Source organism: Mustelus asterias, chromosome 10, assembly GCF_964213995.1.
Source record: "Mustelus asterias chromosome 10, sMusAst1.hap1.1, whole genome shotgun sequence".
In the NCBI taxonomy this organism is placed as follows: domain Eukaryota; kingdom Metazoa; phylum Chordata; class Chondrichthyes; order Carcharhiniformes; family Triakidae; genus Mustelus; species Mustelus asterias.
Genome location: NC_135810.1, coordinates 2,970,896 through 2,983,604, shown reverse-complemented (window position 1 = coordinate 2,983,604; position 12,709 = coordinate 2,970,896). Strand labels below are relative to the sequence as shown.

Here is a 12,709-nt window from a genome sequence, read left to right as displayed (position 1 = left end):
TTGTTCTCACTGGAGCGACGGAGGTTGAGGGGAGACCTGATAGAAGTCTGCAAGATTATGAGAGGCATGGACAGAGTGGATAGTCAGATGCTTTATCCCAGGGTGGAAGAGTCAATTACTAGGGGGCATAGATTTAAGGTGCGAGGGGCAAGGTTTAAAGGAGATGTACGAGGCAAGTTTTTTTCACAGAGGGTGGTGGGTGCCTGGAACTCGCTGCCAGGGGAGGTAGTGGAAGCGGATACAATAGTGAGTTTTAAGGGGCGTCTTGGCAAATACCTGAATAGGATGGGAATAGAGGGATATGGTCCCCGGAAGGGTCCGGGGGGTTTTAGTTCAGTCGGGGCAGCATGGTCGGTGCAGGCTTGGAGGGCCGAAGGGCCTGTTCCTGCGCTGTAATTTTCTTTGTTCTTTGTTCTATTTGCCAACTTTTCCAGGTTTGAGAAATGAAGTATTAATCTCCAGGATACAGCTGACATCAAACACAGGAGAAACATCACAGAGTGTTCAAATATAAGATTGAGTTTGGTTTTAATTTTCTTTAGTTTATTCTTTTTTTATTTTCACCTTGTTGCTTTCTTAGAGTCACAAAGCCAATGTGCAGAATGGACAGGGCAAGCCCTGAATCCATCTCCTTGCTTGCTCCAAAAACCAACTCAAATTCACATTGAATCCAATTCATGGTCCCCACAAGAGCAACATACCAGCTCCAAGCTGACCAGAACAGGTATTACATCTGATCTCACACTTGGTCCTATGCTTGATCTCAGCCAAAAGGCCAATAATGGAAGGATTGGAGGTGGGAGGCAAAAAAGGCTGTTTATCCAGTGGGGTAATGAAGGTTCAGTTCACTTTTCAATTGCAATGGGGAGGTGGAGCACCATGAGGATGATCATGGCGGGCAGCCAATCATGGGATTTGGGGGTGGAGCTGTGGAGAACATATCATGAAGCCTCCAGGCATGCATCCACCCAGAGTTGGCAACCCCACATGCCCCAAGCACACGAGCAAACCGATAAACATAACACACAGACATGTTGTGCTTGGCCAGGTTGTTTGAATGTTGGATCACACCAGGATTGAACTGAGACTCCCATTTATAGATAGTGGCTGCAAACGTTAGTCACCAAAATATGCCGGCTATCCACAAATGAAGATAAATTAAATATTGGCCGTGATTTGGCTGATGTGCTATTATTTAAAGTCAAATCTTTACGGTTCTTCATTTTTTTACAGAATTTGTGTTCTTTGAGTTGAATTTTATTGGAAGAAGAGAGAATGCAGACTTTAATTGTTGAACATATACATATATCCAGTGAAACTATAGTATTTAGTTATATATCCAAATATTTAATGAGTCAATTGAACAGTTCAGGGTATATTTATATCAATGTTTGACGAAGTTACGGAAAGGAAAGACAGTGGATGGGCAATGGCAGGCATTTAAAGAACAAATAGGTGAACTCCAGAAGTTGTGTATTCCTGTTTGGTGCAAGAGTGGTTAGGGATTTGTGGCCAAACCATGGTTTACAAGGGAAATTAGAGATGGTATAAAATTCAAGAAAGAAGCATACAAATGGGCAAGAAAAAGCAATAGGCCTGAGGATTGGGAATAGTTTAACATTCAGCAAAAAAGGACCAAGGGATTGATTAAGAAGGGAAAAATAGAGTATGAAAGTAAGCTAGCAGGGAACATTAAAACTGATTGTAAAAGTTCCTATAGATATCTAAAGAGAAAAACATTGACAAAAATGAATGTAGGCCCCTTACAGTCAGAAATGGGAAAATTCATAACGGGGAATAAAGAAATGGTTGAGGAATTAAATTTGTAGTTTGCTTCAGTCTTCACAAAGGAAGACATGAATAATGTGCCAGAAGTGCTGAGAGAAACATGTTTTAGTGAGGAGCTGAAGGAAATCAGCATTAGGAGAGAAATGGTTTTGGGGAAATTGATGGGATTAAAGGTGGATAAATCTCCAGGTCCTGATAATCTTCATCCCAGAGTATTTAAGGAAATGGCCCTGGAAATAGTAGATCCGTTGTTGGTTATTTTCCAAAATTCCTTGGACTTTGGAATAATTCCTACAGATTGGAGGGTAGCTAATGTAAGCCCACTATTCAAAAAGGGAGGTAGAGAGAAAACAGGGAACTATAGACCAGTGAGCCTAACGTTGGTACTGAGGAAGTTGCTGGAGTCCATTATCAAGGATTTCATAACTCGGCATTTGGAAGGCAGTGGTATAATCAGACAAAGTCAGCATGGATTTACAAAATGGAAACCATGCTTGAGGAATCTATTGGAATTTTTTGAGGCTATAACTAGTGGAGTTGACCGAGGAGAACCAGTGGCTTATTTAGATTTTCAGAAGGCTTTCAACAGGGTCTCACATAACAGACTATTGTTTAAGGCTAAAGTACATGGGATTGCAGGTAATGTCTTGAGATGGATAGAAAGCTGGTTAGCAGAAAGGAAGTGAAGAATTGGCATAAATGGGTCTTTTTCTGATTGGCAGTCAGTGACTAGTGGGGTTCATCAGGGATCTGTGCGAGGACCCCAACTGTTCACATTATATGTTAATGATTTGGAAGAGAGAACTGAATATATTATCTCCACATTTGCAGATGATACAAAGTTGGGTGGGAGAGTGAGCTGTGAGGAGGATGAAGAGGTGCTTCAGCGTGATTTGGACAGGCTGAGTGTGTGAGCATCTGCATGGCAGATGCAGTGTAATGTGGATAAATGTGAGGTTATCCACTTTGGTAGCAATAATAGGAAGAAAGATTATTACTTGAATGGGTGTAAATTGAGAGAGATGGATATACAACGAGACCTTGGAGTCCTCGTGCATCAGTTGCTGAAAGTAAGCGGGCAGGTACAGCAGGCAATAAATGGCATGTTGGCCTTCATAGCGAGAGGATTTGTGTATTGGGATAGGGATGTTTTGCTGTAATTGTACAGGGCGTTGGTGAGGCCACACCTGGAGTATTGTGTGCAGTTTTGGTGTCCTTACCTGAGGAAGGATGTCCTTGCTGTAGAGGGATTACAGCGAAGATTTAAAAGGCTGATTCCTGGGATGGCAGGTCTGTCGTATGAGGAGAGACTGAGTTGGTTTGGATTATATTCACTGATTGTTTAGAAGAGTGAGAGGGGATCTCATAGAAACTTATAAAATTCTAACAGGGTTAGACAGGGTAGATTCAGAAAGAATGTTCCCAATGGTGGGGGAGTCCAGAACTAGGAGTCATAGTTTGAGGATAAGGGGTCAACCTTTTAGAACTGAGGTGAGGAGAAATTTCTTCACCCAGAGGGTGATGAATGTGTGGAATTTGCTACCACAGAAAGTAGTTGAGACCAAAACGTTGTGTGAATTCAAGAAGAAATTAGAAAAAGCTCTTGGGGCTAAAGGGATCAAGGGATATGGGGGGCAGCCATGATCAAGATGAATGGCAAATCAGGCTCGAAGGGCCAAGTGGCCTACTCCTGCTTCTAGTTTCTATGTTTCTATGTTACTGTATATTTGAGTGCACAATCACATCAGTCAACTTACACTGAGTGAACTATGGGTCAGAGGCCAAGGCAGCTGGTTTGTTCTGGAGTTTTGTTAGTTAGGATTGGGTGACAGTAGCCATGGAGCCTTGAATATTGGTGGTTTCATTGACTGCAATTGGTGCCTCGCCTTTGCAGTTCCTATGTCAAGTGTGTGCATTGTGTTGAGTGAGTCTTCCTGAACATGTTCATTACTGCTTGGCATTTCCTACTTCCATTCAGATATTTATTCTGATTGATGGATGTCCCTCCTTTGTTCAACACAGTAACAGGCCATTCGGCCCAACTGGTCCATTCTGGTGTTTTTGCCCCAAAAATGAGCCTCCTTCTACCCCCCCCTTCATTCTACCTTATCAACATATCTTTCTTGAAGAAGGCATATGGCATGCTTGCCTTTATAGGACGGGGCATAGAGTATAAAAGTTGGGGTCTGATGTTGCAGATGTATAGAACGTTGGTTCGGCCGCATTTGGAATACTGCGTCCAGTTCTGGTCGCCACACTACCAGAAGGACGTGGAGGCTTTGGAGAGAGTACAGAGGAGGTTTACCAGGATGTTGCCTGGTATGGAGGGGCTTGGTTATGAGGAGAGATTGGGGAAACTGGGGTTGTTCTCCTTGGAAAGACGGAGGATGAGGGGAGACTTAATAGAGGTGTATAAAATTATGAAAGGCATAGATAGGGTGAACGGTGGGAAGCTTTTCCCCGGGTCGGTGGTGACGTTCACGAGGGGTCATAGGTTCAAGGTGAAGGGGGGGAGGTTTAACACAGATATCAGAAGGACATATTTCACACAGAGGGTCGTGGGGGCCTGGAATGTGTTGCCGGGCAAGGTGGTGGAGGCGGACACACTGGGAACGTTTAAGACTTATCTAGACAGCTATATGAACGGAGTGGGAATGGAGGGATACAAAAGAGTGATCTAGTTTGGACCAGGGAGCGGCGCGGGCTAATTATTCCTGGTTTCTCGTTTCAAGGCTTCATTCTACGATCATCTTGCTGGTGCCAGTACAGAGTGAGACTGCGGATAGTTGGGAACCTGTCTCGGGGGCAGGGGATTCATATGGTGTTCGTGGAAGTGGAAATGACTAGGGTTGGGAAGCATTTTCCGATCGGGGCCATTGTGATCTCCTGGACTCGTTTCGATCGCCTCAGGGGGTCGGAGAGGAATTTCCCAGATTTTTTTTTCCCCATATTGGCCCTGGGGTTTTTCACTCTGGGTTTTCGCCTCTCCCTGGAGATCACATGGGCTGGAATGGGGGGGGTGGGGGTATGTTAATAGGTTGTAATGAACAAAGCATCGTAGCTGTGAGGGACAGCTCGGTGGATAGGATATTGGTATGGAGATAGGCTGGAAAATTGGGCGGGGATCCTGGATTCAGGATTCAATCCTGGACCGGGGAGCGGCGCGGGCTTGGAGGGCCGAAGGGCCTGTTCCTGTGCTGTATTGTTCTTTGTTCTTTGTTCTTTGTTCTATTCCTTTCTCCCCTGAGTTTATCCAGCTTCCCCTTAAATCTATCTATACCACTCACTTCAACAACACCTTGTGGTGGTGAGTTCCACATTCTTGCCACTCTCTGTGTAAAGCCATTTCTCTTGAATTCCCAGTTGGATTTATTAGTGGTGAGATCTTCTGTCCTTGCCGCTGTCAACAGGGAACTCATGGAAGAGGGCCTGTCCTCAGCGGGACTGGAAAATCCTGCTGGCTGGAACGGCAAAGAAAATTCAGCCCATTGGATGAGGCAATATTCAAGTGCTAGCTGATGCAAAGTTAGTGTCTGGCCCTCAAGGGGCAAATCTGGTATCTTCTTTCTCAAACTAGACTGTGCATCCAGCTTAGGGAATCCATCATGGAATAGGGTTTGTCAAACATGTAGCCATGGGGTCAACCATGTCCCTTCAACTCTCTTTGGGAGATTCTGGGGTCAATAAAGCCCCTGCATCACTTCAAGACCATCTATTTATCCATCTATCCTTCTCCCTCTCCTTCTGATAACAATCATTGTTGAAACCTCTTTCTTTGGTCATTTGTCGTGAAGTTTATGCCCTCGAGTAATGAACTCATTGAAGAATGGTAATAGATTTATTTCCATTTACTCATTGAAACTCTTCATTATTCTGAAGAAATGGAATAAACACGGGGATTTCTGTCTCCTTATATCTCCCTAATTGTCTCTTCAGAAACGTTTGTGGGATTTGGACGAAAGGAATGTCACTACAAATTTGCCTAACATACATCTGGTTCTATTAGAAAAAAACTATTAATACTGTGCTGATTCATGAAGGTTACAATAAAAACACAAAGAGACAATGTTTTTTAAATTATATCCTACACGCATTTTGCCAGCTGTTTGTTGTATCAATCAACCAGTAAGAACCCAGTAACCCTGAGATTATGGCTTTTACCCAACCCGACCACATGAATAATGATGATAATCACTGCCTCCTAACAAAATTAACTGTCATTCCTAACTGTATTTCTGGTAAATTACATGCTCCTGACCTTACATTATGTGTCATTGTTTTAAAATTCTTAACCGTTTGCGAGCTGCAGCAATGTTTGTGCATTCTGATCTAACATTAACACAATGATTGGAATATCGGAGGGATGGTGGGACTCTGCGCTGGTGTTCCAACAAGTTGTGGCATTGGGTGATGTCATTAAATATTGTTTTCAGTGTATTTTTCTGATCGAAACTGCAACTTTCAGGAACATTGCTCAAAAATAGAGAGATTAAAAGATGACCCAGTTCAGACAGTTCATGCAAGTAGAATCTGAGAATGATATAACACAAGTAGAGGCCAGTAAGTCCCTTGTGCCTTGGCCACCTCTTCAAACGAGCACCACTTTCAGTCCCTTTCCTGTTGGCCTTTTCCTCGACCCTTCAAATCTCTCCCTTCAGGTTTATATCCAATTCCATTTTGAAAGTTATTCTCAAATCTGTTTCCACCAGCCTTTCAGGCAATGCATTGCCAGGTGGCGGGGCATTTGAGATCTCAGAATGTTGGCCTTGCCCTTTTGTCAGGGTGCCACACCCGGAGTAATTGTTAGCAGTGGAAGCACTAAATTGTTGGTTGTGAGGGTGAAAGAGCTGCAACCTCAGGGGGCAATGGACAGATGGACCCGGGAAAAATAGTGTGTTTCCTTAAAGCACACATCAGGAAGTCAACATAGAATCCCTACACTGTGGAAAGAGGCTATTCAGTCCATCACGTCGGCACCGCCTCTCCGAAACAGCATCCCACCCAAGCCCTCCACTTTGCCCTCTCCCCGTAACCCCACACATTTACCATGGTCAATCCACCCAACCTACACATCATGGCATGGTGACACAGTGGTTAGCACTGCTACCTCACAGTGCTAGGGACCCAGTTCGATTCCTGGCTTAGGTCATTGTCTGTGTGGTGTCTGCACATTCTCCCCATGTCTGCATAGGCTTCATCTGGATGCCCCAGAATCCCCACAATCCAGAAGATGTGCAGTTAGGTGAATTGGCCATGCTAAATTCTCCCCCAGTGTAACCGAACAGGCAACGGAGTGTGGCGACTAGGGGATTTTCACAGTAACTTCATTGCAGTGTTAATGTAAGCCCATTTGTGACAGAGTCATAGAGGTTTACAGCATGGAAACAGGCCCTTCGGCCCAACTTGTTCATGCCGCCCAGTTTTTACCACTAACTTAGTCCCATTTGGCCCATATCCCTCTATACGCATCTTACTCAAGTGTCTAAATGCTTTTTAAAAGACAAAATTGTACCCGCCTCTACTACAGCCTCTGGCAGCTTGTTTCAGAAACTCACCACCCTCTGTGTGAAAAAATTGAGGGTGGTGAGTAATAAATAAACTTTAAAACTTTTGGACACTAAGGGGCAATTTAGCATGGCCAATCCATCTAACCTGCACTTCTTTGGACTCTGGGAGGAAACAAGAGCACCCGGAGGAAACCCACGCAGACACAGGGAAAATGTGCAAACTCTGCACAGACAGTGACCCGAGCTGGGAATCGAACCTGGGTCCCTGGCGCTTTGAAACAGCAGTGTTAAACACTATGCCACCGTACTGCCCAGCAATGAAACTAATTCATATGTTCCCTTCCCTAGACATATTATTCATTGAAAATGAGAAGCTCTTGTGAGCAACTGAGGAGAAAGCATAGGACCATGAGGTAAGCAGAAATGAAGAGAGGTCCTGCCCTTGGGCTGATCACTGTTATATTCCAGATCACAACAGTTTACTGGGTTAAAATACATCTCCAATCTCATTCTTTTGCTATTCTCTTTAAATCCATGTCCTCTGGTTACTGATCCTTCTGCCAATGGAACGAGTTGCTTCTAGCTCCGAGGCAAGAGTGGTGGCCAATGACCCACCGCTTACAGTTGGAGGGAAAGGAATCCTAAACACTGGACAAGATCTGACCTGGTCCAAAACTATCGATTTATTTGTGTTGTGTCATGCTGCCTTTGCTTTGAGACATGGTAGAACTAAGTTTTTAATTTCTGTCATCTTTGGCCATTGAAGTTGGATAAATAGATGAAGGAAAAAGAACAGGAAGTTCGGCTGAACTGGATGAGGTGAAGAAGAGCTGTGGGCGACTACTTTGCAGCATAACACCTGCATGGATCAAAGGGGCTGAATGGCCTGTTTCTATGTTGCACTGTCTATGTAACTCTACATCATTCTACACATAATTCATTCAAAACCTCCCCCACCCCTGATTTTGAACACATCTATTAAATCTGCCCTTTCACCTTCTCTTCTCTAAGAACAATCCCAGCACTTCCATTGAGCTTTTTTTTATTCATTCGTGGGACATGGGTGTCGCCGGCTGGCCAGCGTTTATTACCCATCGCTAGTTACCCTTGGAGGGCAGTTGGGAGTCAACCACATTGCTGTGGTTCTGGAGTCACATGTAGGCCAGACCAGGTAAGGACTGCAGATTTCCTTCCCTGAAGGACATTAGTGAACTGAAGTCCCCCAGCCCTCATGCCATGCTAGTGAATCCCTTCTGTGGCCCAGTTGCTTTACTTAAGGATAGCATTGTACAGCTTCTTCCCTGCTACCATCAGACTTTTGAACAGACCTACCTTGCATTAAGTTGATCTTTCTCTACACCCTAGCTATGACTGCAACGCTACATTCTGCACTCTCTCGTTTCCTTCTCTATGAACGGTATGCTTTGTTTGTATAGCGCACAAGAAACAATACTTTTCACTGAATCCCAATCCATGTGACAATAATAAATCAAATCAAAATCAAATCAACCATCCAAAACGATGGGAATGGCAAGCAGGGAAAATAAAATTTGCATCGAGTTAAACAGAGAACAGCGCAGGTAGTGGGGCAAATGCAATAAATATAAAAACTTAAAATCAAATTGTTTTGGCAATGTTTGTTTAATATCATAAATCTACATCCCAAGAGGCTCCAATATCCAATGTTACAAATACAAAGTTTGCTCATTTCACAAATGCATGTTTTGTGCATCAGTGAGAGGTGTGAATATTGGGAATTGAGTCTGATTCTTTCTGGTCATGAAATACTCCAAGATCAGTTATAGTCCAAATAAATGTCATCAAGGTATCACAATCAATCTCATCTTGCTGGGCTGGGGCATCTCATTGGCTGTTCCATTCAGTGGACTTCCCACTCGCCCGACAGCTCAATAAGATTTTGTCCTGTAACTGACATAGAAACATACAAAATAGAAGCAGGAGAAGGCCATTCGGCCCTTCGAGCCTGCTCCGCCATTCATTTTTATCACGGCTGATCATCAAATTCAATATCCTGATCCCCCCATTCCCCCCCATATCCCTCAATCCCTTTAGCTGTTGGAATTATATCTAATTCCTTCTTGAAATCACATTACGTTTTGGCCTCAACTACTTCCTGTGGTAGTGAATACCTCCCATTTATCCACATTACACTGCATCTGCCATGCAGATGCCCTCACACTCAGCCTGTCCAAATCACGCTGAAGCATCTCTGCATCCTCCTCACAGCTCACCCTCCCACCCAACTTTGTATCATCTGCAAATTTGGAGATAATACCTTTAGTTCCCTGCGCATGTGAGCTGACAACAGTGTGGTGGGGAATCTGGAGCCTCAGTGAATGACAAGGCCAACAGCCTATTTCCTTAACCAATGGGATTTAAGGACTTAGAAAGAAACCGAGGGATGATGGAGATGGAAATCGAATGAATTAGAGTCAAATCGAGGGCAGAAAGTGAAATAAAGAGACAGAAAGAAAGACTGGATTGAAAGAGAGAAAAAAGAGAAAGAAACAAATGTAAGCATAAACCTAGAATGATAATTTGACATTTGTTACAATGTTAAGTGGAATTTATTAGCTGCGGATTAAGTCTCCACAGTGTAAATTGTACACTTTCTGGGTCAGCGAAGTAGGTTGGTATTGCATTAATAATTATCACATTGTTAAAAGGGAGCTCTTAACTACACGCCTTAACTGTCTGCGGCAAGTTTAATGAGCAATTAATTTGAAAATTCAACAAGTTCTTAGAAATAACAGGGAGGCTGAGGAAGAGTGACCCATTTGTATGAAGTGACGTAAATTGTCCAGCAAGTTCTGGAGCTTCCCAACTCTCGGCAAACATTCTCATCCCCTGAAGCTGTCGGGCAATTTGTGTTTTAATAACATTTACATTGTTAACACACTGTTACTGTTCCAGCGAAGGCTTCACCCAATATTTTACCTTCACATCACTGTCCGAACAGCACCCAATTGCTGTGACATTTAAAAGGGAACTCTTCTTTTCTCACAGCTGAAAAACTTGCCCTGCTCTCTGCTGGAGATGAACACATCTTGGAGGAAGTTCAGCCGTTCTCTGTCTTGAGCATTTTTCCAAAAGGAATTGGGAGATTCTGTCTGATGGGTTAGAGCCAATAATTGCTGCCATTACCTTGGGAACAGTAAAACTTCATTGCCTTACTGGTGAATAGAATATCTTCCACTGCTGTCCCTTCAAAGGATAAATAGGTTTGCTTTTGACATCGCTTGGCAATGTGCTATATGAATGCACCAATCTGCAGGTGAGATGATAAACTGGGGCTACATCGACCCTCCCAGGTGGGGGGTCAACTACCCCATTGCATTATTTGGAAGAAGAGCAGGGGAATTCTCCTCAGTGTCCTGAACAATATTTGCCCTGAAACCATCATCTCAAAAGAAAAAAAAAAGTCATGACCTCATCGGTGTTTATGGAGTCTTGCTGTGCAAAAACTGGATGCTGCATTTCCCGCCTCACAACAGTGATCACACTTGAAAGACATTGTCTGTACAGTGATCTGGGGACATCCTGAGGTTGTGAAAAACACGACAGGAATACAAGGATCTTTCTTTATTTATCCCCTCAGGCGCTATGAATAGAAAAGGAGCCCAGATTGGGAGCACTGTGAGCAGCTCTGAGCTCCCTGCCTCCGAAAGGAGATATTGGCTTTGGAAAGGGTGCCGTTTAGATTCACCAGAATGTTCCAAAACCTCCCAGGATTCGTTGATGAAGAGAGATTCCATAAATTAGTCTTGTGTTCCCTGGAATATGGAAGGTCAAGGGGTGATTTGATTGAGGTGTTTAGGATTTTGAAAGGATTGATTCCTCTTGTCGGAGAGTCCAGGACAAGAGGACAGAACCATAAAACCAGGAGAGAAATTGGGAAACACTTGTCAGGCAAAACATGATGGAAATATATGGAACTCCCTCCTGTAACAAGAAATCAATGCCAGATCAATTTTTAATAATTCATTCATGGGACCTGGGCATCACTGGCTGGGCCAACATTTATTGCCCATCCCTAGTTGTCCGAGGGCCGTTGAGAGTCAACCACATTGCTGTGGCTCTGGAGTCACATGTAGGCCAGACCGGGTAAGGACGGCAGATTTCCTTCTCTAAAGGACATTAGTGAAGCAGATGGGTTTTTCCGACAATTGACAATGGTTTCATGGTCATCAGTATATTCTTAATACCAGACATTTTTTATTGAATTCAAATTCCACCAACTGCCAAGGGCGACATGATGGCACAGTGGTTAGCACAGCTGCCTCACAGCACCAGGGACCCAGGTTCGATTCCCGGCTTGGGTGACTGTGTGGAGTTGGGTGACTGTGTGGAGTGGGTGAACGGAGTGAGGATGTAGATCACAGATGAATAGTGGAAGAGGTTTCAGGGATTGAATGGCCTCCTCCTGTCTGTGTGTTCATTCAGCTTCAGAGTTTCAAAATGAGAACATTCAGGGTTTTGTCGAACAGTCAGCTGTCTGGCTGAAACCAGTTTGGAAAGCTTCCCAAATGTTAGCCTCTTACCCAGCACAGCCTGAAAGTCATGCATAGTAACAGTCAGATCAACGTTATTTGATGAATAATGTACTCCAGATCTAAGTTTGCAAAGTCATGTTCCCCGTGTCTGCGTGAGTTTCCTCCGGGTGCTCTGGTTTCCTCCCACAGCCCAAAGATGTGCAGGATAGGTTGATTGGCCATGTTAAATTGCCACTTGGTGTTAGCAGGGTAAATACGTGGGGTTATGGGGATTACGGCTGGGTGGGATTGTGGTCGGTACAGATTCAGTGGGCCAGATGGCCTCCTTCTGCACTGTAGGGATTCTGGGGATTCTATGCCATGGTAGGATTCGAACCTGAACATTAGTTGAGTTTCTGAATTTGTAGACTAGCAATAATACCACCAGGCCGTTGCCTCCCCTGATTAATGATTTTATATCTAAGACAGTTAGATTTCTTGCGAATAAGAGTATGAAGAGATATGGAAGAAAAGTGGGTGAACGGAGTGAGGATGTAGATCACAGATGAATAGTGGAAGAGGTTTCAGGGATTGAATGGCCTCCTCCTGTCTGTGTGTTCATTCAGCTTCAGAGTTTCAAAATGAGAACATTCAGGGTTTTGTCGAACAGTCAGCTGTCTGGCTGAAACCAGTTTGGAAAGCTTCCCAAATGTTAGCCTCTTACCCAGCACAGCCTGAAAGTCATGCATAGTAACAGTCAGATCAACGTTATTTGATGAATAATGTACTCCAGATCTAAGTTTGCAAAGTCATGTTGCAAGACAAATTGCACATATCAGCAGTAGTGGAATAGTCAACAGTGAAAGCAGCTTGTCAACTCCCCTTCAGCCTCTCTTAACTTGCTCCAGACAGTGGGCTGGA

The 12,709-nt window shown here is 43.9% G+C and overlaps 1 protein-coding gene across 1 annotated transcript in view; it reads left to right on the top strand.

The window, feature by feature from the left end:
- Positions 1–12,709, top strand: part of itgbl1 (integrin, beta-like 1) — a 218,816-nt gene that overhangs the window by 10,161 nt on the left and 195,946 nt on the right. The window lies entirely within an intron of this gene.